The sequence below is a fragment of the Mustela nivalis genome, assembly GCF_964662115.1.
Source record: "Mustela nivalis genome assembly, chromosome: 2".
Lineage (NCBI taxonomy): Eukaryota > Metazoa > Chordata > Mammalia > Carnivora > Mustelidae > Mustela > Mustela nivalis.
In genome coordinates, this window is record NC_139021.1 from 8,475,769 (window position 1) to 8,495,708 (window position 19,940).

Consider the following 19,940-nt stretch of genomic DNA (forward strand, 5'->3'; position numbering starts at 1 on the left):
TAGACCAGCTCTCCAGGACACCAGGAGTTAGACCTGAGGCCAGGAGATAGAAGTTTCATAGTCGTGATTACCAGAGGTCGTGATTAAAAGTGTCATTTTCAGGGGTGCCTGGATGGTTCAATGGGTTAAAGCCTCTGCCTTCAGCTCAGGTCATGATCTCAAGGTCCCGGCATTGGACCCCGCATCGGGCTCTCTGCTCAGCAGGGATCCAGCTTCCCCCTCTCTCTCTGCCCACCTCTCTGCCTACTTGTGATCTCTCTCTCAAATAAATAAATAAAATCTTTAAACAATTTTTTTTAAAAGTGTCATTTTCAAAAAAGAAAACTTTTTTTTCATGGAATCAGATTGCAACACAAGGTAAGAAAGAATATTTTAGTTGCTGGTGCTCTCCAAAGATGAAAAGAAAGGTAGTGAGTTCCCTGTCCCCAGAGACTTTCAAACAGAAACTGGTGAGAACTATTTCTACAAAGATTATTTGGATATTCCTTCAACAAATATTTGCTGCCACCAAACACTGGATAAATAGGAATGCAAGGTTTGGGTTGGTTTTGGGAGGATTCTAGAAGTACTGCATCTTTGTTATCTCTGGAACATCAAGTTTCAGAGTCTCTCTTGCTTCATCTATAAAAGGAAGAAGCATGGGAGCCTTAGAAAGGTCAGGACCTTGCCATCCCACTGTGGCAATCTTTTCTGAAAAGCATTAGTGTAAAGATATGTATACCCAATGCCCTTTGCACCAGAATTTATATTATTTGAAAAACAACTAGAATCCTCCTCAGTACATCAGGGAGAGAATTGTTAAATAAATTACAGTATGTCCATACTACAGTTTAAGAGCCTTGTATTGGAAAGATTATGTTAGAGATCTGTTTACCCTGGCCTGGGAATTTGACCTTGATATATAGTGATAAGCAATTCCTAAGTGTGGCATAAGCATGACACTGATTGTATGCATGCACAAAGACAGGTAAATCTATCTTTGCTACGAGCATAAAGAAACTTGTGGGAAGGTGCGATTTTGAATACCAGTGATGTCAAGAGGTGAGACAGGAAGGGGAGGAGGCATTATCCATTGTAATGAGACCAAGGACCATCCAACAGAAAACACAACTAACCACCACCACCACAGCAAAGAGGGACATAAGTAAATCAGAGGTTTAGTTTTCTCTCACAAAAGGAAGTCCAGAAATAGATGACACAGAACTAATGTGGCAGTAACTAGATGGTCATCAATGTAGGCTCTATCTTTCTGCTTTACCATCCTTGACTAGAGGTCTATCCTCAACACCACTTGTGGTCAAAGATGGCGGCTGGTGCTGGAGCGGTCATGTCCAGGAAGGAACATGGAGGAAGCTTTTTTTGCTTCTTTCAGGATGCTATCTTAAAAGTCCTGGAAACTATACCTAATTGCAAAGGAGGCTGGGAAATGTAGTCTTTCAGCTAGTCACAATAGTTGCATTATATTATATTGCATCAAAATATATGTTATTATATTGGGCTGCTCCAATAACATAAGAAAATACCAAGAAGGATATGGAGAATGGATATTGGGTAGTCAAGTAGTGGCCATTGCCAAAAGATGATTAACTTAAAAAAAATAGACTTCTGTATTATCTGGTGAAACATAATGAGAATTCATTGCTTTACGATTTAAAAAATCTAATTGAGAAAGGTTTTTAAAAGAGAGGGAAGGAACTAACTTTTCTTAGCACACACCATGAGCCAATCTGGCATTTCACATGTAAGCTCATTTCATCCTCACGGTGGCCCTGAGGTGGAGGGTGACTACCCTTACCTTTCACAAAGGGAGAAGTCCCAGATGCAGAAGGAAGGCACAAATTGCCAAAGATCACATTGTTACCGAGGAGCAGAGTCAGGATTAGAATAAATTCTGTACTACAATCTCTAAGGCCATTTTCCGGAAAGAAGATTAAGCAAACAAACTAAAAAAAAACAATAACAACAACAGGAAAAACAACTCATGTATAATTCTAGAATGTTTGATTTGAAAGGGACAGTGTTCCCCAGCCAAATCATTAGGACAAGGACAAGACAGTGAACACTGACATTTCCTGAACTGTCTGATCACTGATGAATGTTATCCTACAGACAGACTTACAGCACGAACCTGTTTTTCCTTCTAGGAAGCATTCATTTCCCAGCACCATGAATCTTTCTCATCTTCTCTTTCCTTTTTGTTGCTCTTGTTAATTTTCACGCAAACATTCAGACAAAGGAAAAGAGGTGAAAACTGAAGGAGGTATTTTCATTTTTCCCTCTGTTTCTTAACAAGTCTGCTTTCGTAAGAGTGAGGAGGACGAGGTCAGAGTCTTACACAAATACTGGGCTCCTCCCAGATTTTCATCGATGTGAATTTATGAGGGAATCATGGAGGGGCACCTACAGAATAACACCCCACTAGAGCCAAGATGCTGTCCGCTGCCTGCTGTGTGAGAAAACATGAGCACCACGGGTATTTCCCTGGAAGCACTTTCAACTGTAGACAGGACAGAAACAAACATAAAAAGGAGATACTGCATTCCTCTGTTCTGCACCACCTTGAAGCTCAACTGTTGGCCTCTGTCCTACTGGAGATATAGTTTCATCCCTGAAATGTAAGTATTCCTCAGAGAAATAAGAACACCCTCCATGGAGAGCTTTCTCTGTATTGGGTTTTGATTTGTTCCCTACAGATTCCAGTAAGGGACTAGTCCTGCCTTTGGCTGGAAGCTGTGAGAACAAGTTGGAGCTTTCTCACCTGCAGAGCCTGTGAACACTTGGCACCTTGCTGGGATTTCTGCTCAAGTGCATTCTGCACTTGCTTGGGAAGGTGGAAGGCAGTCAGCCGGACCTGAATCCCAGCTTCATCCCTCACCCGCCTTGGGAACTTGGGTCAGTTACTGCCTTTGCCCCCTGTCATCATCTGGGATATGGTGATGGTTGTATTCATTTTTCCTCCTCCTTTAGCCTGCAAGTCCTTCATGGGTGGGAGAAGGTGTCTTATCCATCCCTCCAGGAAACAGCCACATCCTTCCAGAAAACATGGCTGCTTCTGGGGCCAGTGCCCAGAGGGGCAGGGTGACCCCTCGAGCTGTGCCCAAAGGGTTTCCAGACCTATGCTCAGTCCCACACCTGTAGAGGTGCCCCCAAGATGGAATTTGGGTGAACCAATGGTTAATTGGAAAACAACTCGCTGGAAACTAGTGAGCGGGGCCAGGATTCAACCTTGACCTCCCAGCTGCCCAGATGGTGTGACCTCAGGTTCGGACAAAACACCAGTTAGTGAGGCAAACAACCATTTTCTCAGCAGGGAAGATGTTGTTGGACCGGATCCACTGTGCGTCCGGGGCCAACTCAGGACACTTGAACGTGATGCATTTATGGAGTATCTTGGACTGGTGGGCTATATATGACTTTATCTCAAGCACATTGGACTTTATTGAGCTCCTGCTGTATACCAGCCTTTCATTAGCTTGTTTGTATATTGTCTCAACAACCTAGGTGAGCATTCTGGTCAGTTCTCTGAGCAATTACTTGGCATCTGTGGCCCACTGGTGCTAGAGATGGTCTGCCTGGCTATGAGCCGTGGTGACCTCTTGTTAACCCAGGGACTAGAGCAAACTGACTTCCTTTCTCAACCCCAAATTTCTCATAGGTAAAGTGGACATAACCATGCCAGTGAGTATAAAAATCTTGGCATACACTGTGTTCTCTACAATGCCACTAAATGTCCCTCCAAGGGGCCTCACCTCGATGGGCTGGGCCCTGAGGGTGGACAGGCGCTAGAGACCCAGTCCCAGCTCTGAGACGTTTGTGCTCTAGGGGGAAATATGGTGAAATAACCCTGGAGTCCCAGGGCCCTCCTTTCCCAAAGGACAACACTGAAGCTCACCAAGTTTCAACCACTCACCCAGAACCGCCACCCCCCACCACCCCAACACAAGGGGAGAGCCAAGGACTGTGCTTGGGCTGCTTTACGCTGACCTGTCTGGTCTAGGCCCGTGATTCTCCACCCTCTCTGTGGCTGCTACCCCAGAAGGAGGTTCTTGCACTTGCAGAATCCCCCGGGCCACCCGGCTGGTTGGAAGAAGATAACCTTCTCCGCCACCAGCTTTCTGAGTCTGGGGGAGCGCTCAGGCTGTGGGCACAGGCAAGGGCAGGAGTGGCCTTGACTGTGGTGGGTCTGCCATAATCTGGAGGCCTTTTGTTTTGTATAGCCCAGTAGGAGAGGGAAGGGGACTGGGGAGACCCCTCGGGAAAGAAGCGGCTTGAGTCGATGAAGGAGACTCAAGAGAAATGGAGGGGAAGTTTCTAGCATTGGGTGCGGCCCAGGCCTTATCAACACACTCACCTTCAGAATGACCTGTGGCATCGCGGGATGCTTGGGAGGGGGGTGGGGTTTGGCAGGGAAATCCAGAAAGAGGGGGACAGGTGCAAACATTGGGGTTCCGGCAAACTCCTTCAAGGTCCACAAACCAAGCATATACATCAGTGCTTCCTTCGAAAGGCCTCACACACAGCCTTCCTCTGCCTTCTGGGGCTCTGCAAACCCGACGCTAGGTCCTGGCCTCCATCTCCTTATACTACCTCCTTCCAGGCGGGACCCTAGCGGGGAGCAGCTGCCAGAAGGAGCTAATTCCTACACGGGCTGCAGTGTCTAGTGGTCTGGTACCCTCGGGCCGGACACCTAGTCTCTCTCCTTCTTGTGGCCCTGCTTGCAAAACGGACGAAACAGGAGCGAGCCCCTGGGGACAAGGAACCGTGGACAGCTGGACTTTATTGCCCACACACGGCCTGAGTGCTTCGTCAGAGGGCAATCATTTCAGCCCAACCACACACGCTGGGGTACGTAGACTTGTTGCCCCCCTACACCCCCGTCCCGGTGTTCATAGAGGCGGGAAGCAAGGCCTAGGGAACTTGGGAGAGTTTAAGTGTCTGGGAAGTGAGAGTGAATAAAAGAACGGGGGAGCTGGGGGCCGAACAGGATGGGGCAGAAGCTGAGTCGGGGCCCTAACCCAAGGCCTGGGGGGCAGAAGAGCAGATGATGGGCTGCTGAGTTCGAGTTCAGCTGCCATCGCTGGAAAGGCACTGAGCTCTCTGAGCCTCCATCTCCTCCTTCCGGCAGGTGAAGCAGAGCCCAGAAGGGTTTTAAGCAGGGCGGTGACATACTCTACTCTGTCTTGTGGCTAAGCGTGCTAGCAAGGCTGGCCTGAGAATTCATGCCATGCCCCAGGCTGGCACCCGGACCCTGGTAAGAGATTCCCAACGTCCCATCCTTGCTCCTCGGACAAGTTTTGTCTTTCCAAATCAATTTGCAAAGAGTAAAGAGCTCTCTTCCTTTTGGACCCCCGAGCCTGGGAGGAGATGAGCAATGCTCTAGAAATTCTGGAAGCTGGGGCTCTTGGAGGTGCCTGCCTGAGGCTGAGCCTAGTGGGCGGAGAAGGAGAACAGAAACAGCCTGGGGAAACAAACACAGGAACCTACAAACAAGGCATGTGTTTGTTACAGAGAGAGAAAGGGCCCATTCAGCTCTGGGCCCTGGGTGCCCAGCGCTTCCTCCAGGCCTGGAGCCCCAGGCAGCTCCACATTTATCCAGGGACATGGCTTCTCCAAGCCACCTGTGACCTCTGGCTGCAGAACCCCTGGGAGCTCTGGGGGTTGCTGAGGCCTGACACATCCCTGAGCCACTAAGGGTGAAGGCAGCTGCCCTTTTCTCCAAGCACTCATCAGACAGGCTGAGACACTAGCCATCTCGGGGCCCTGCTGCACAGCCTGGGTGGGGTTGACTTTTCACTTCCCCTTCCTCAGTTCTGCTCTTGGCCTCCTCCTCTCTCTTTCTTTACCTCAGAAGTCCAGGGGCAAACAGCAGTGCCAGGGCTGGAATGCAGAGAATTACTCCAACCCTCTTGGGGTGGGAAGGGGAGAATCGTGATATTTATTGAGTGCCTACTATGTGCCAGACACACTAGTGGGCTTTTAATCTACTACATCCAGCACAGCACTGCAGTGGTTTGATCTGACTGGAGAGAACATTCTCCTTCCAGCACAAAATCCACCCCCAGGGCTGTGATGGTGAGAACTAGGGTAGGGAAGAGAAGAAGCTGGAATGAACAAGGAAGCACCCAGCACCCATTCGGTGTGTTCAATAAATCCAGCTGTTTCCCTGCTCTGAGCATCGACAGTATGTGCTGAAGACTTGTAAAACTCGAGGAGAGAAAGAAAGGCTGCATAACCAGTTCGTTTGTTTCATTCCACAAATATTTAACAAATATTTACTGAGCACCTACTGTGTGCTGGAAACTGTGTAGGGAACAGTAACACATCAGTGACAGAGGCAGAAAAATGCATTTGCCTTCCTGTGGTCCACATTCTAGCATAACATCAGGGAGAAGTGTTCGTTCCGCACATTTATCTGACACCAACATCTTGAACGCCTACTGTGTGCCAGGTTCTGTTCTCTGCCCTGTGTTCTTGGACTGAATTCTGTTGGCTCAGAGAGAACATTGCCTGAGGCTGCACTGCACCTTGCGAGGGAGTTGAGAAAAGGGGCCTTTTCCTTTGATGCCTGCTAAAAAAGCCATCCTCATCAATATACAGATAGTAACAACAGTGTAATGGGGCACCTGGAGTCGGGTAGCAAACAAGCTTCCCAAGGTGGGTGCTGTACCCAGTGGGCACACTTGGAAGCCGCTGAAGAGATTCTCCAACTCTGAAGCAGTCCCTGCAGTGCTGTCCACACACCCTGGAGTAGCGTGAAAGCAACAGCCATAATTGTTCTGTTTTGTTTTTTAAGATTTTATTTATTTATTTGTCAGAGAGAGAGCGCGCGCAGAAGTAGTGGGAAGGAGTCGTAAGCAGAGGGAGAAGCAGGCTCCCCGCTGAGCAGGAAGCCGATGCGGGAGTCGATCCCAAGACCCTGGGATCCTGACCTGAGCCGAAAGCAGACGCTCAACTAACTGAGCCAGCCAGGTGTCCCAGCAGGAATAATTGCTAATGAAAATTGGAGCTAACCTTTACTCAAGATTCCCTCACGCTCCAGAAACTTGCTATGTGCTCCTGATTTCATTCAGTTCTCCTGGCACCCCATGAAGCAGAGTCCTGGGCTGAATGATGTCTGCCTCAAATTCCTATGTTGAAGTCCCAGCCCCCAAGGCTTCAGAATGACTATATTTGGAGACAGGGTCTTTCAAGCAGGGAGTAAGTTGCAGTGAGGTCATTAGGGTGGGCCTGGATCTCATAAGGCCAGGGTTCTTGTAAGAAGATGGGGTTAGGACCCAGGGACAGAGGGAAGACCAGGAAGAACCCAGGGAGAAGACAGCGTCCGCAGGGGAGGTCTCAGAGGAAGGTCCCCGTTCTGAGCCCTTGGTCTTGGGCTTATAGACTCCAGAAAAGGAAGAAAAGAAATTTTGGTCCTTTCAGCCAGCCAGTCACGGGAGCCGCAGCAGGCGAACACAGGTAAAGGGTATGTTACCCATTTTACCCACAAACACAAACTGAGCGTCAGAGAGGTTATGTAACGTGTTCAAAGTCACACAGCTAAGAAGCAGGGAGATGAGGCTGGAACTTGGATCTGCCTGACTCCAAGCGCATGCCCTTAGCCACACTGCACTAGACAGATTTTTCTTCTTTGATTCTTTTTGCGCCTTTTGGAGAGTTGCTTTTTGTGTGTGTTTTTTGAGCAAAAGAGTGTGCGCTCTTGCACAGGGTGGGGAGGGTGGGGCGGAGGAGAGGGAGGGAGAGGACCCGCCGCAGACTCCACACCCAGCGCAGACGGAGGGGGCTCAACCCCAGGACCCTGAGATCATGACCCGAGCAGAAATCAAGAGTCGGGCGCTTAACCGACTGACCCACCCAGGCGCCCCTGGGAGATTTGTTTTCGACTCTGTCTCTGCAGGTAAGCATGTCAAGGGGATGGAGGTTGGCACTGAACCTGCCTCCATAGCTACAGACCCTTCCCTGAGCAGACCCTGAAGAACCCGGGCAGAGGGCTATGGGCTTGTCCCTGCCCTGCCCTTCCAGCTGCGCCAAGCTAAAGAAATTGTCTATTCATTCTGTTTTGTTTTCTAAATCATCTTGGTCTTTGGAAGCAGTGACCTTTAGAAAAAAGAAAGAAAAATACAAAATATTCCAAAGACAGTGAGTCATCTGAAAAGTCAACTCCAGACCGGGGGCAGCAAGTTTTGTCACAAGTCAGATAGTAAATATCTCAGGCTTTCCCTGTCCCACGGTCTCCATGGCAACTGCTCAACTTTGCCTCTTTAGCTTGAAGCTGACAGAGACAATATGTAAATGAATCAGTGTGGTTGTATTCCAATAAAACTTTATTTATAGATACTAAATTTTGAATCTTACTTCATTTTCCTCTGTTGCAAAAATATTATTCTTCTTTCGACCTTTTTTTCCTACCGCTTGAAGATGTAAAAACTATTCTTTGCTGGCGGACCCTATGAAAACGGGCATGGGGTCGGATTAGGCCTGTGGGTTGCAGTTTGCTATCTGCTGCGCTAGAGAATTATAGTAAACGTTTCTGGAAGAGATTTTGGAGCTCTCTGTAGGTACCGAAGCATGGCAAGAAAGATTCTGCATGTCCTGAACCATATCAGCCATGCGTGGGATGGCCCTGTTTTCCACAGGCTGTCCCCTTAGCATCAGGCGTTGGGGTCACTTCTGTCCCATGCTACCCAGGGCATTCTGGGTCTGAAACACTGACGCAGAGTTGGGGAGACGGGCCACCCACTAGCTGTCTGAGCTTGTGTGCCTCAGTTTACACAAAACAGTTGTAAGGAACAGATCATATTAAAGATGCAAAGTGCTGGGGCACCTAGGTGGCTCAGTGGGTTAAGCCTCTGCCTTCAGCTCAGGTCATGATCCCAGGGTCCTGGGATCGAGCCCCGCATCGGGCTTTCTGCTCAGCAGGGAGCCTGCTTCCCCCTCTTCTCTCTGCCTGCCTCTCTGCCTACTTGTGATCTCTCTGTCAAATAAATAAAATCTTAAAAAAAAAAAAAAAGAAGAAGATGTAAAGTGCTTTGGGCAAGGTTTTAGATTATCCTGACCACCTACTTTCCCCAGCCCAGCACTAGGTGATACAACTATTGTGTAAATCACACATGTAATTTAATATGCAAAACATTCTAGGAACCACGTTTAAAGAATGAAAAGAAACAAATGAAATTAACCCAAATTCTGTATTTTTCTTTAATCCAATATCTCCAACATTATTTCAAGATGTAATTAATACAAAAAAAAATGAGATTTTATTTTTTTTTCCATAAGAAGTCTTTGAAGACTGCTCCGTGCATCTCACTGCTAATGGCAGTCAGTGTGGAAGCTAAATCTTCATCGGACCTTCTCCATCTGTAATCAGGGCTCAGAAAATCTGCGGTTTACAAGTGGAATCACATGCCTGACTTGTTGCAAACAAACTTAAAAGTTTTCCAATACCTGAATTGAGCATCAATTTTTATCTTTTTTTTTTTTAAGATTTATTTATTTGAAAGACACAGAGAGAGAGAGGGGGGGCACATGTGGGGGGAGGGGAGGGGCAGAGGAAAAGAGAATCTCAAGCAGATTCCCCGGGGAGCATGGAACCCCACTGGGGGCTCAATCCCAGGACCCCCAGATCATGATCTGGGCTGAAATCAAGTCAGATGCTTAGTCAACTGAGCCACTGGGGCGCCCCAGAGAATCAATTTTTACATTTAAATTTCAACTAATTAAAATGAAATCACAACTACAATCTCAGTTCCTCAGTGACACGGGTCACATAGCAAGTGCCCAAAAGCCACATGTGGCCGGCGGCTTCAATACTGACAGTGCAATGCCAGCTCCCTCATTCATTCATTCATGCATGCACGCATACATGCATTCATTCATTCACACCTTCGGCGGGGGGGCTGGCCCCTGTGAGCCATAGTGCTCACCCTGGGAAGGAGCAGAGAGGAGTTGCGGTCCGGTCCGTGTTAAGGCATCTCTTCTCTCCACACGAGCCATGTCCCTTCTCTGCGTCTCAAGTCTTCCTGTGTGTGAAATGGACAAAACGGAGTGGGGTCAGTCCGGGATCCCCAAAGGTTCTGACCAGCCCCTCTCAGGGTGACGTGGGTGGGGGAAGCACACAGTGGGCTTGCGGCCAGGCTGAGCTGGGTTTGAATGTCAGCTCCTTGCACAAGTTATGGCCCCTGTTTGAACCTGTTCGCCCATCCCCACCTGGCCAGGGAGGTTTGCAGACAGGATTATAGAAGTAGCTTGTAGGAGCTTTCCCTGCACAGCAAACCCCCGGGGCTGCCTAAATGCCCAGGGAGTGAGGGGGCTGGTCAGATGGAGGACAGGGCAGAGGAGCGCGGCACCCCAGGAAAGTGGAAAGAACTGGAGTTAGCAGCCTCCTCCGGAAGGAAGGAACAATGGCCTTGCAGGTGAGGGGCCTCGCGCCGCCCAGGAGGGAGGGGCCGCCCCGTGCCCCTGCCCCGCCCCCGTGCCCCGCCCCGCGCCTCGTGCCCCGCCTTTGCTCTGGGCCGGCATCTGGCGCGTGAGCTGAGTCACATCTTGGCCTTGAGGGATTCCTGGGAGGGTGTGAAGGGCTGCACGTCCGACTGAGGCTGGCAGGAAGGGGGAGAGGGAGGGCGGCTTTCAGTGCCAGCTTCCTCCTTGGCTCCCGCAGCCCCAGGGGAGAAAAAGACCCAGGTTTGCTGGCAGGAGCTGAGGGCCCTCCTGGGGTTCAGGGACCCTAACCCTGCCCTTAGCCACCCCCCCGCCCGTCTTCCCCCCTTTCCCCCCGCTGGAGCCCACAATTCCATGGAGCAGATAGACCTATAATTTTGTCTCAAGGCATGTGGGCGTTGGTGGCCGGCCTGCCTTCTAGCTACAGTGTCCCTGGCCAGGCTCTGGGCCTCTCTGGGCACAAACACCACCTTCCCTATTGTGAATAATGCTGCTGTAAGCACTGGGGTGCGCGCATCCCTTTGAAATAGTGTTTCTGTGTGCTTTGGGTAAATACCCAGTGTCGATCTGGTTTTAACCTCGTAAGGAACCTCCACACTGTTTACCAAAAGTGGCTGCGCCCATTTGCATGCCCGTCAAGGGCACCAAGAAACAGACTCTGAACTGCGGAGAGCAAGTCGATTATAAGCTGGTTATCACAAGTGAGGTGGCGGCGGGGGGTTGGGGACTCAGGAGGGGACTTGCAGTGAGCACCCCAATTGCTGTATGGAAGGGTTGAATCACTGTTCATACACCTGAAACCTGTATAACACCATATGTTAACTGGGGTTACAATAAAAACTTAAAGAAACAAAACAAAACCTTCTCTGCCCTGTTCCTTCCAGACTGCTTAGGGCAGGGACTGTTCAGATGGCCAGTGGCTTCCCTACAGGCAGGTGGGGAGGCTTGGTGGAGGTGGGTGGCTGGGGAGGGGGGAGCGGTGGTACTTTAGGAGGGAAAGGACCTGATTCTCACAGGACAGCTGAGCCTGGCTTTGCTGCCTTGGGGTCTTGTTTACCCCACCCACCTCTCTGCCAAACGGGCAAGTTCTCCCTTTCGCCTAGGACTGAGTGGATCCTTGAAATGAACTAAGGGAGGGACACGAGGCCGGCTGACTGCCAGACCAGCCCCATGAGGACGGGGGCCTTCACCGGCTTGTGTTCCACTGTGTCCTCCATTTCTGGGCTTCCTAAGCCATCAGGGAATGTTTGTTGAGTGACTAAAAGAGAGTGAATGGCCAAGGGCATGAGAAGAATAGATGTCTGCTGCCCTGGGGAGGTCGCAGTGAGAGCCCAGGTGGGCACCAGGTCTCAGGGCAGTGAGACCAGGCTAAGGGTGCTCCCCCCAAGTTCCAGCAGCCTGAAAACACCACGAAAGAAAAGGAGACTCCCTCTCTGTCCCCGCGAGTCCTGGAGAAGAAACTGACATCAGAGAGAGGACACCAGGTGACTCTAGGTGAGGAGCCCCCCTGTCTGCCAAGCAAAGGGACACCCAAAGGCTCAAGGTGGAGGGGCAGGGCAGAGTGCGGGCAGACCCACTTGGGTCTGGCTGAACCACTCCGCGCGCGCTCTCTGCCCCTGACCACGTGGGCGGTGGTTTTCTCTTCTGGAGAATGGGTCACTGAAGATGAACACGTACTGGGAAGAATGAATGATAACATTGGGGACAACAGATAATGGGGCTCAGATGGTGGGTTTTGCTGCCGTGGATGGACACTTGCGCTTGTTGCTGTTGGACTGAGCAAGAAGCAGGACCGAGAGGAAGATGGACAGAGCGCGCCTCTTCAGTCCGCGCACAGCGACGCGCACGTGGGCCCCAGGAAGCCGCCGGCAGACCCAGACCCTTCCCCACTCCCCAGAGACACCCCGGCTGCCCTGCCAGGTCGGTGCCTGCCCTTCCCCCTGAACTGATCCCCGGGGCCCTGCCTCCCCATCCAGCATTTGCCTTCTTTGCCTTTCACATAAAAGGAATCCCACAGCGGCTTTGTAGCTGTGTTTTCTCCCTCTCACCACCGCCTTCTCTTCAGAGGTGCTCCCATCTGCCCTCGGGAACCCAGCCACTCCCCGACTCTGTCCATACCTCTTCCTCCCACAGCCTGGCATCCAGGACCCGACCGGTGTGGTAGCTTCCTAATGCTGCTCTAACAAACCACCAGACGTTTGGTGCTTTAAAACAAATGGATTGTCTGGCAACACTGGAGGTCTACAGTCAGAAATGAGTTTCCCCAGGCCAAATTCCGGGTATCAGCAGGGCCGCACTCCCTCTGGAGGCTCTAGGGGAGAACCTGTGTCTTTGCTTTTTGCAGCTTCTAGAAGCCTCTTGGACCTCTGAGTCAGTAGTCATGTCGTCTTTCGCTGCCTCCCTGTTTAAGGACCGCTGAGGCTACTTGGATGGTACAGGATAAAGTCCCCATTTCGGGATGTGAATCTACACCTACAAAACCCACTGCCATGTAAGGTTGCGTCTTCCCAGGTCCTGGGGATCAGGACTCAGATGTGTTTGAGGGGTCATCATTCAGCCAAGGACATCTGGCCACCAGGAACGTTTCATCCCTCTCTCTTGCCCTCCACCTCCCTCCCCTCCTCCTCCTCCTCCTTCTCTCTCTCTCTCTCTCTCTCTCTCTGTCTTCCTCTCTCTCCCCTTCACCCCTCCCTCTTCCTCCTCCCCTTCCCAGAGCCACTGCTACGTCCTGCCTGGGACTCCGACCTGTGACTTTTAATCCTGGAGAGTCCTCAACCTACTCGTTGCCGGCTGGGGAAGTCGCCGGCTAACTATAGTAAAATGACTTTGGGCCATTTTAAAATGCAGACTGCCAGGGTGGGGAGAGAGGCAGGAACCTAAATGACTATAATCCAGGGCAGAGGGTGATAAGAGTCTTTTTGAGATGACAGGCCTACTGCTCCAGGCCAGGCCTTGGCCCCTGGGTTGTTGCCATTGATGGGACAGAGACTGAAACAGGTAATTATGGTGCTGGAGATAAGGGTGGTTAGAGAGCCCTTCGCAAAGGACTGTGGGAGCAAAGGACAGGGAGAGCTGAGGAGAAACCAAAAATCTTTGCCCCAGAGCCCAAGAGGAAGCTTCCAGAAGGAGGGGCCTTATAAGGTGGGGTCTGCGGAAAAATTCTGAGCTTGAAGGGCAGAGATTGCGGGAGAGCTGTCCCAAGCTCGGAAGCAGCATGGCAAAGGTTCAGAGACTGATTTGGGCTAGAAACAGCCAAGACAGCAGGTCTGTGACATCAGGAAGCCTGGAGTCACATTCTTTGCTGCCCCATACTTTCTGGGTGGCCCAGGCATGAGCTTTTACCTGTCTAAATGTTTGGGAAGTGAGGAGAGTGGTGCCCACGTCCAAAGCCACTGCTGCAGTAGGGGTGTGGAGAGATAAGCCGGTGGACGCCTGTGGGTTCGCTGTTCCTGGGAGCCCCCGTCGCATCTGCAGGGCTGTGACACACCAACAGAGACTCGCTAAGCTCCTCAGGACTCCCCAGAGTCCTCAGACTTCTTCCTGTCTGCAGGAATAACCATTAGCATTTATTGAGCACTTACAGTATACTGGCTATCCTACCTGCCTTATTTCTGACCCTCGCAATAACTCTGCAAGTAGAGGTTACGGTCTGCAGTTAATAGAGGAGGGAACTGGGGCACAGGGACACTCGCTGAATGTTTGAATTCATGTAAGTGAAAAGCGGGAGACATAGAATTTGAACGTGAGACCCTGTGGGTGGAGGCAGCAGGATACCCAGGGGTCCCAAATCCTCGCTCACAATCTTTCCAGTGTGCATTCTTGATTACTTTCAGAGATGGGGAGCTCAGTCAGGGAACCTGAGGTTTAAGCAGGGTGGTGGGATTCCAGAAAGTCTCTCTCTGGGCCTCGGTCTCCCCGTCTGAAATATTTTGGTGTATAGCACTCCTGTGTCTCAGTCCCTGCCCCACAGAATCAGGGAAGCGTGAGCAAACATATTATTGTAGGCAAGGTACCCAAGGCCAAGGTAAGTGGTTCCAGAGCCTGGCGGGAAAGTGGGTCATGAGAGGAAGGAGGAGGTTCCTTCTGTTTGGGTTTGCGCGGAGCAGGGAGGCAGAGTGTGAAGTGTGGAGAGGGGGGTCACAGGGCAGCTGCGTGAGGACAGCAGAGAGGGCGAGCACCCCACGATTGCTGGGGGAGCAGGAGGGGAAACTGTCTCCGTCAGGAGCTCAGTTCACCTCATTCAAGTGGTTGTTTCCCCTCCTTTTCTTTTATGGAACAGCTGGTGTGTGTGGCACGTCCGCACTTACCTACAAGGACAGAAATATAAACAAGCCTGTTCCACATCCAGACTTTATAGCATTCCTCTGTTCCACTCGCCTGGGTTCTGGAGTGGTCGTTCTCTCTTAGGCCCACTGGGAAGGCCAGGCTGGGTATGGAATCTGGAGCTTGGAGAACCCCACGCTACGTGACCTGCAGCTGCTCATGAAAAACCCAAGTGACCTCCCACACCTGGCAGTTCTGCCCGGTTGGGTAGGTGGGAGTAGGCCCAGGCCTCCCGGGGGACCGAACTTTCAACCAGCCTTCAGCTAACTTTGGGGAGCCCCGTGTTCTCTTCCAAAAGTCCCCAGTTGAGCTTGGTGATGGTTATTTTATCTGTTTCCTTGGACCACAGTAACAAGCTACGACAGATGGCTGGTTTGAACACAAATGTATTCACCTAATCCTGGAGGCCAGAAGTCCGAAAGCAGTTTCACTGGCCACAGGTGTCCGCAGTGAGGTCCCTACAGGGGCACTAGGGGACAGTCTCCCCTTGCCTCCTCCCGCTTCACAGAGCTCCTGATGTTCTTGGCTTTGTGGACGCCTCACTCCGATGTCTGCCTCTTTTGTCACATCGCTTTCTTCTCTACGACAGAATTTCCCTCCACCTCCCCCAACGAGGACATTTGTCATTGCGTTCGTTCGCCGCCGACCTGGGTAGTGCAGGTTCCTCTTCCCATCATGAAATGCTTGATCTAATCATACCTGCAAAATCCCTTTTTTGCCCTAGGAAGAATCGTTCACAAGTTCCAATGACTAAGATCTGATATCTTTGGGGACCATTACTGAGACTGCCAGGATCATATCCCTCGTCCCTCAGGCAGGACAATGGCTCAGAGAAACCAAGTGATACAGAAACCCTGCTTGGCTTCAACCTCGTCTCCGTTGCAATCCAAGTACAACTAGATTTATTTACAGTGATGGGATAATTCACGGGGACAGCTGATAAATGGTAAAGGTCATGTCATATCAGAAAAATAAAGGATATGTTCATGATGGAAAAGAATTCGGGCACTAAAATAATTGCGCACCTATGTGCCAACAAAAAGCTTCATCAGTGCAAAGAGACTCATGCTTCTCACTCTCAGGAAAAAGGAAGAACCGCACCCAGATCAGTGTGCACAGGGATGACTCCCGAGAAAGACGATGGTCTGCAGAGCTCACATTGAACTCTATTCTGACAGGGACATGTGAAGTTATAGCTCATTCCAAGAATCAGCCCTTCCTTAATAAGGGGGTCCTGGGCTCCCAGACAGTGATGCGGAGAAGGAGCTGGCAGAGTGAGAAAAAAACAGAACAAAATGAAAAGGAAACCAAAGCAGAAGGAGGGGGGAGGGGGAGAGGGAGGAGTAGGAAGGTGAGGGGGAGAGGGTGGGGGAAGAGGAGAAGAAAAGAAAGAAGAGGAAGAAGAAGGAGGAGGAAGAGGAGGAGGAGGAGGAGAGGGGGAGGAGGGGGGAGGGGAAGAAAAGAAAGAAACAGAAAAAAGAAGACTTGGAGACCACAGATGAGCACCAGCAACCCCTCCCCATCACTTCTACCTTCACTTAAATGAAAAGGGAAGCTTCCTCTCATCCATGATATATAGTAATGAGGAACTGTGTTTCCCATTTAGGAGCCATCCATGGGGGAGTCCCTGGGTGGCTCATTCGGTTAAGCATTGGACTCCTGGTTTCTGCTCAGGCCATAATCTCAGGGTTGTGAGATGGTGCCCCGCATAGGGGCTCCACGCTCAGAAGGAGTCTGCTTGAGATTCTCTCTCTCCGTCCTTTCCCCGCACTTTGTCTCTCTGGCTCTCTAAAATAAATAAATACATCTTTTAAAAAAAAAATCCATGGTTTTTGCCTTAACTTGATTTTGTCTGGAGAAGGCTGTTGAGGGACAGAGGTGCTGGCGGAAGCAGGGAGGCAAGATGATGGAATGTGGCATTCCGGAAAGATTCCCTGCACAAAAAGGATTCTGTAAGAGCAAGATCAGAGAGTGGATCCTGGTCTTTGAGTCCCAGCGCCACTTCCCTGCGGCCAAGCGAGGCCACGGGGCTCTGCAGTGGTATGTGGTTGGTCAGCAGAAGCAAGATGGGCAGTTTCCGGGGTGAGTCATGAAGGGAAAGCACATTCTCTGACCTCCCTCTCTCTCTAGCCTTTCCTCCCCGACAGAGGCGATGGTGAGCGGCCGCCCCATGTTACACAGACCCAGGAAGCCCTGTTCTGCTCGCACGTCCTGCGCTGATGGCCCGGAGGTTTGTGCAATCTGGGGGCTGATGGTGAATCATCTCCAACTCTGGACTGAAGTAACACCCTGAGGACATCAGAGTGGTGAGGGAAAGAGCTGGTGCTCTCTCCTCAATGTGCATTTCAGCCACCGGGTGCCCAAACCTGGACGGTCGCGTGAGAGAGAAATAAAGTTCTGTCTGGTTCTGGTTGGGGTTATTTCTGGTCTCTTTTGTAGCATCTGACCCTATAATCCAGCAAAAGTCAGCTCTGTCGTAGTCTCTCCCTCCAACACTGAGGGGTGTTCTGGTTAAGACAAGACCTTTCTTAAAACGGGCATGACTGGGGCAGCAAATCCCCCTCCAGAGTCCGTCTACTGCGCCCTTGATGACCAGAGAGAGCAGTTGGCGATGCAAATTCAAATATGACCTGTAAGCCCCAGCAGGCCAGAGATTGCCGCACAAAGCAGACGGTTTTCCTTATTGTTCCATAGCTCGAGTCCGTGGCTCCCATAGCACTTGGTGGGGCTCAGCGGGTACTGGCTCAGTGGAACAGGAACCCAGCTCGTTGGTGAGCCAAGCCTGCACTCGCTCTATCTGAGCACAGCCCCGCATGCAGCCAGCACTCAGGTTCATCCCTGGTCTGGCTCCTTCTGACCGTACTCCTTCTCTAGGACATCCTCTTCCCCGCAGGGACCAGCAGCAGGAGCAGGGTCGCCTAGGAACATGCTGGAAATGAAGATTTGTGAGCTCCACCCCAGGAACTCTGGGATGAGGTGTGGTGATCTACGAGCACACATGTATGTTTTGTTTTGTTTTTTGTCTTTTAAAAAAAGTATATAATTTTATTAACATATAATGCATTATTTGCCCCAGGGGTACAGGTCTTTGAATCGCCAGGTTTACAATTCATAGCACTCACCATAGTATATACCTTCCCCAATGTCCATAACCCAACCACCCTCTCCATACTCCCCTCCCTCCAACAACCCTCAGTTTGTTTTATGAGATTAAGACTCTCTTATGATTTTTCTCCCTCCCAATCCCATCTTGTTTCATTTTTTCCTTCCCTACCCCTCCAAACCCCCCACTCTGCCTCTCAAATTCCTCATATTAGGGAGATCATATGATAATTGTCTTTCTCTGATTGACTTATCTGCTCAGCATAATCCCCTTTAGTTTAGTTTGCAAATAGCAAGATTTCATTTCTCTTGATGGCTGCATAGTATTTCATTGTATATATGAACTACATCTTCTTTATCCATTCATCTGTTGATGGACATCTAGGTTCTTTCCATAGTTTGGCTATTGTGGACATTGCTGCTATAAACATTCGGGTGCATGTGCTCCTTTGGATCACTAAATTTGTATCTTTAGGATAAATACCCTATGACCTATGCTGGGTCATAGGGTAGCTCTATTTTCAACTTTTTGAGGAGCCTCCATGCTGTTTTCCAGAATGGCTGCACCAGTTTGCATTCCCACCAACAGTGTAGGAGTGTTTCCCTATTTCTGCATCCTCGGCAAAATCTGTCGTTTCCTGACTTGTAAATTTTAGCCATTCTGACTGGTGTGAGGTGGTATCTCATTGTGGTTTTGATTTGTATTTTGCTGATGCTGAGTGATGTTGATCACTTTTTCATGTGTCTGTTGGCCATTTGGATGTCTTCTTTGCAGAAATATCTGTTCATGTCTTCTGCCCATTTCTTGGTTGGGTTATTTGTTCTTTGGGTGTTGAGTTTGATAAGTTCATTATAGATGTTGGATACTAGCCCTTTATCTGATATGCCATTTGTGAATATCTTCTCCCATTCTGTTCAGTTGTCTTTTGATTTTGTTGACTGTTTTCTTTGTTGTGCAAAAGCTTTTGATCCCAATAGTTCATTTTTGCCCTTGCTTCCCTTGCCTTTGGCAATGTTTCTAGGAAGAAGTTGCTGTGGCTGAGGTCGAAGAGGTTGCTGCCTGTGTTCTCCTCAAGGATTTTGATGGATTCCTGTCTCACATTGAGGTCCTTCATCCATTTTGAGTCTGTTTTTGTGTGTGGTGTAAGGAAATGGTCCAGTTTCATTCTTCTGCATGTGGCTGTCCAATTTTCCCAACACCATTTGTTAAAGAGATTGTCTTTTTTCCATTGGACATTCTTTTCTGCTTTGTCAAAGATTAGTTGACCATAGAGTTGAGGGTCCATTTCTGGGCTCTCTATTCTGTTCCATTGAACTATGTGTCTGTTTTTGTGCCAGTACCATACTGTCTTGATGATGACAGCTTTGTAATAGAGCTTGAAGTCTGGAATTGTGATGGCACAAACTTTGATTTTCTTTTTCAACATTCCTCTAGCTATCTTGGGTCTTTTCTGGTTCCACATAAATTTTAGGACTATTTGTTCCATTTCTTTAAAAAAAAAAATGATGGTATTCTGATAAAGAATGCATTAAATGTGTAAATTTTTTTTAAGGTAGGTGTCAATCCCATTTACAATTGCACCCAAAGCCATAAGATACCTAGGAATAAGCCTAACCAAAGAGGCAAAGAATCTGTACTCAGAAAACTATAAAGTACTCATGAAAGAAATTGAGGAAGACACAAAGAAATGGAAAAATATTGCATGCTCATGGATTTGAAAAAAATATATTGTGAAAATGTCTATGGTACCTAACGTGTGTGTGTTTTATTAATAGATTTTATTTCGTTTAGCAAGTGGAGCCTCACAGCAAAATTGAGCAGAAAGAACCGAGAGTTCCCGTATCCCTCCTGCCCCACCCATGCACATCCTCCCCCACTATCAGCACCCCCATAAGGGGGTGCATTTGTTACTACTGACCGTTGTCCTGGGGTCTGCGGCTGACATCCAGGCTCACTCCTGACGCTGCACATTCTATGGACGTGGACACGTGTGTATCATGCAGAATGGTTGCATTGTCCTAAAAATGTTTTGTGTTCTGACTCTTTGTACTTGCCTTTTCTCCCTGGGTGAACACCAATG

At 49.6% G+C, this 19,940-nt stretch overlaps 2 long non-coding RNA genes across 3 annotated transcripts; one reads left to right on the forward strand and one right to left on the reverse strand.

The window, feature by feature from the left end:
• Positions 1 to 9,171: 9,171 nt before the first annotated feature.
• Positions 9,172 to 10,430, reverse strand: LOC309860408. 2 transcript variants are annotated; one of them, XR_014309348.1, is made up of 3 exons: positions 10,204 to 10,430; positions 9,921 to 10,016; positions 9,172 to 9,376 (listed from the first exon to the last, which is right to left on the reverse strand). It is a non-coding gene; the product is annotated as an uncharacterized lncRNA (long non-coding RNA). The 2 variants fall into 2 exon arrangements; XR_014309349.1 differs by having other exon boundaries at positions 9,172 to 9,354; positions 10,204 to 10,389.
• Positions 10,431 to 16,881: 6,451 nt separating this feature from the next.
• On the forward strand, positions 16,882 to 19,605 carry LOC309858975. The gene is made up of 3 exons (XR_014308469.1): positions 16,882 to 16,987; positions 17,651 to 17,757; positions 18,882 to 19,605. It is a non-coding gene; the product is annotated as an uncharacterized lncRNA (long non-coding RNA).
• Positions 19,606 to 19,940: the final 335 nt, after the last annotated feature.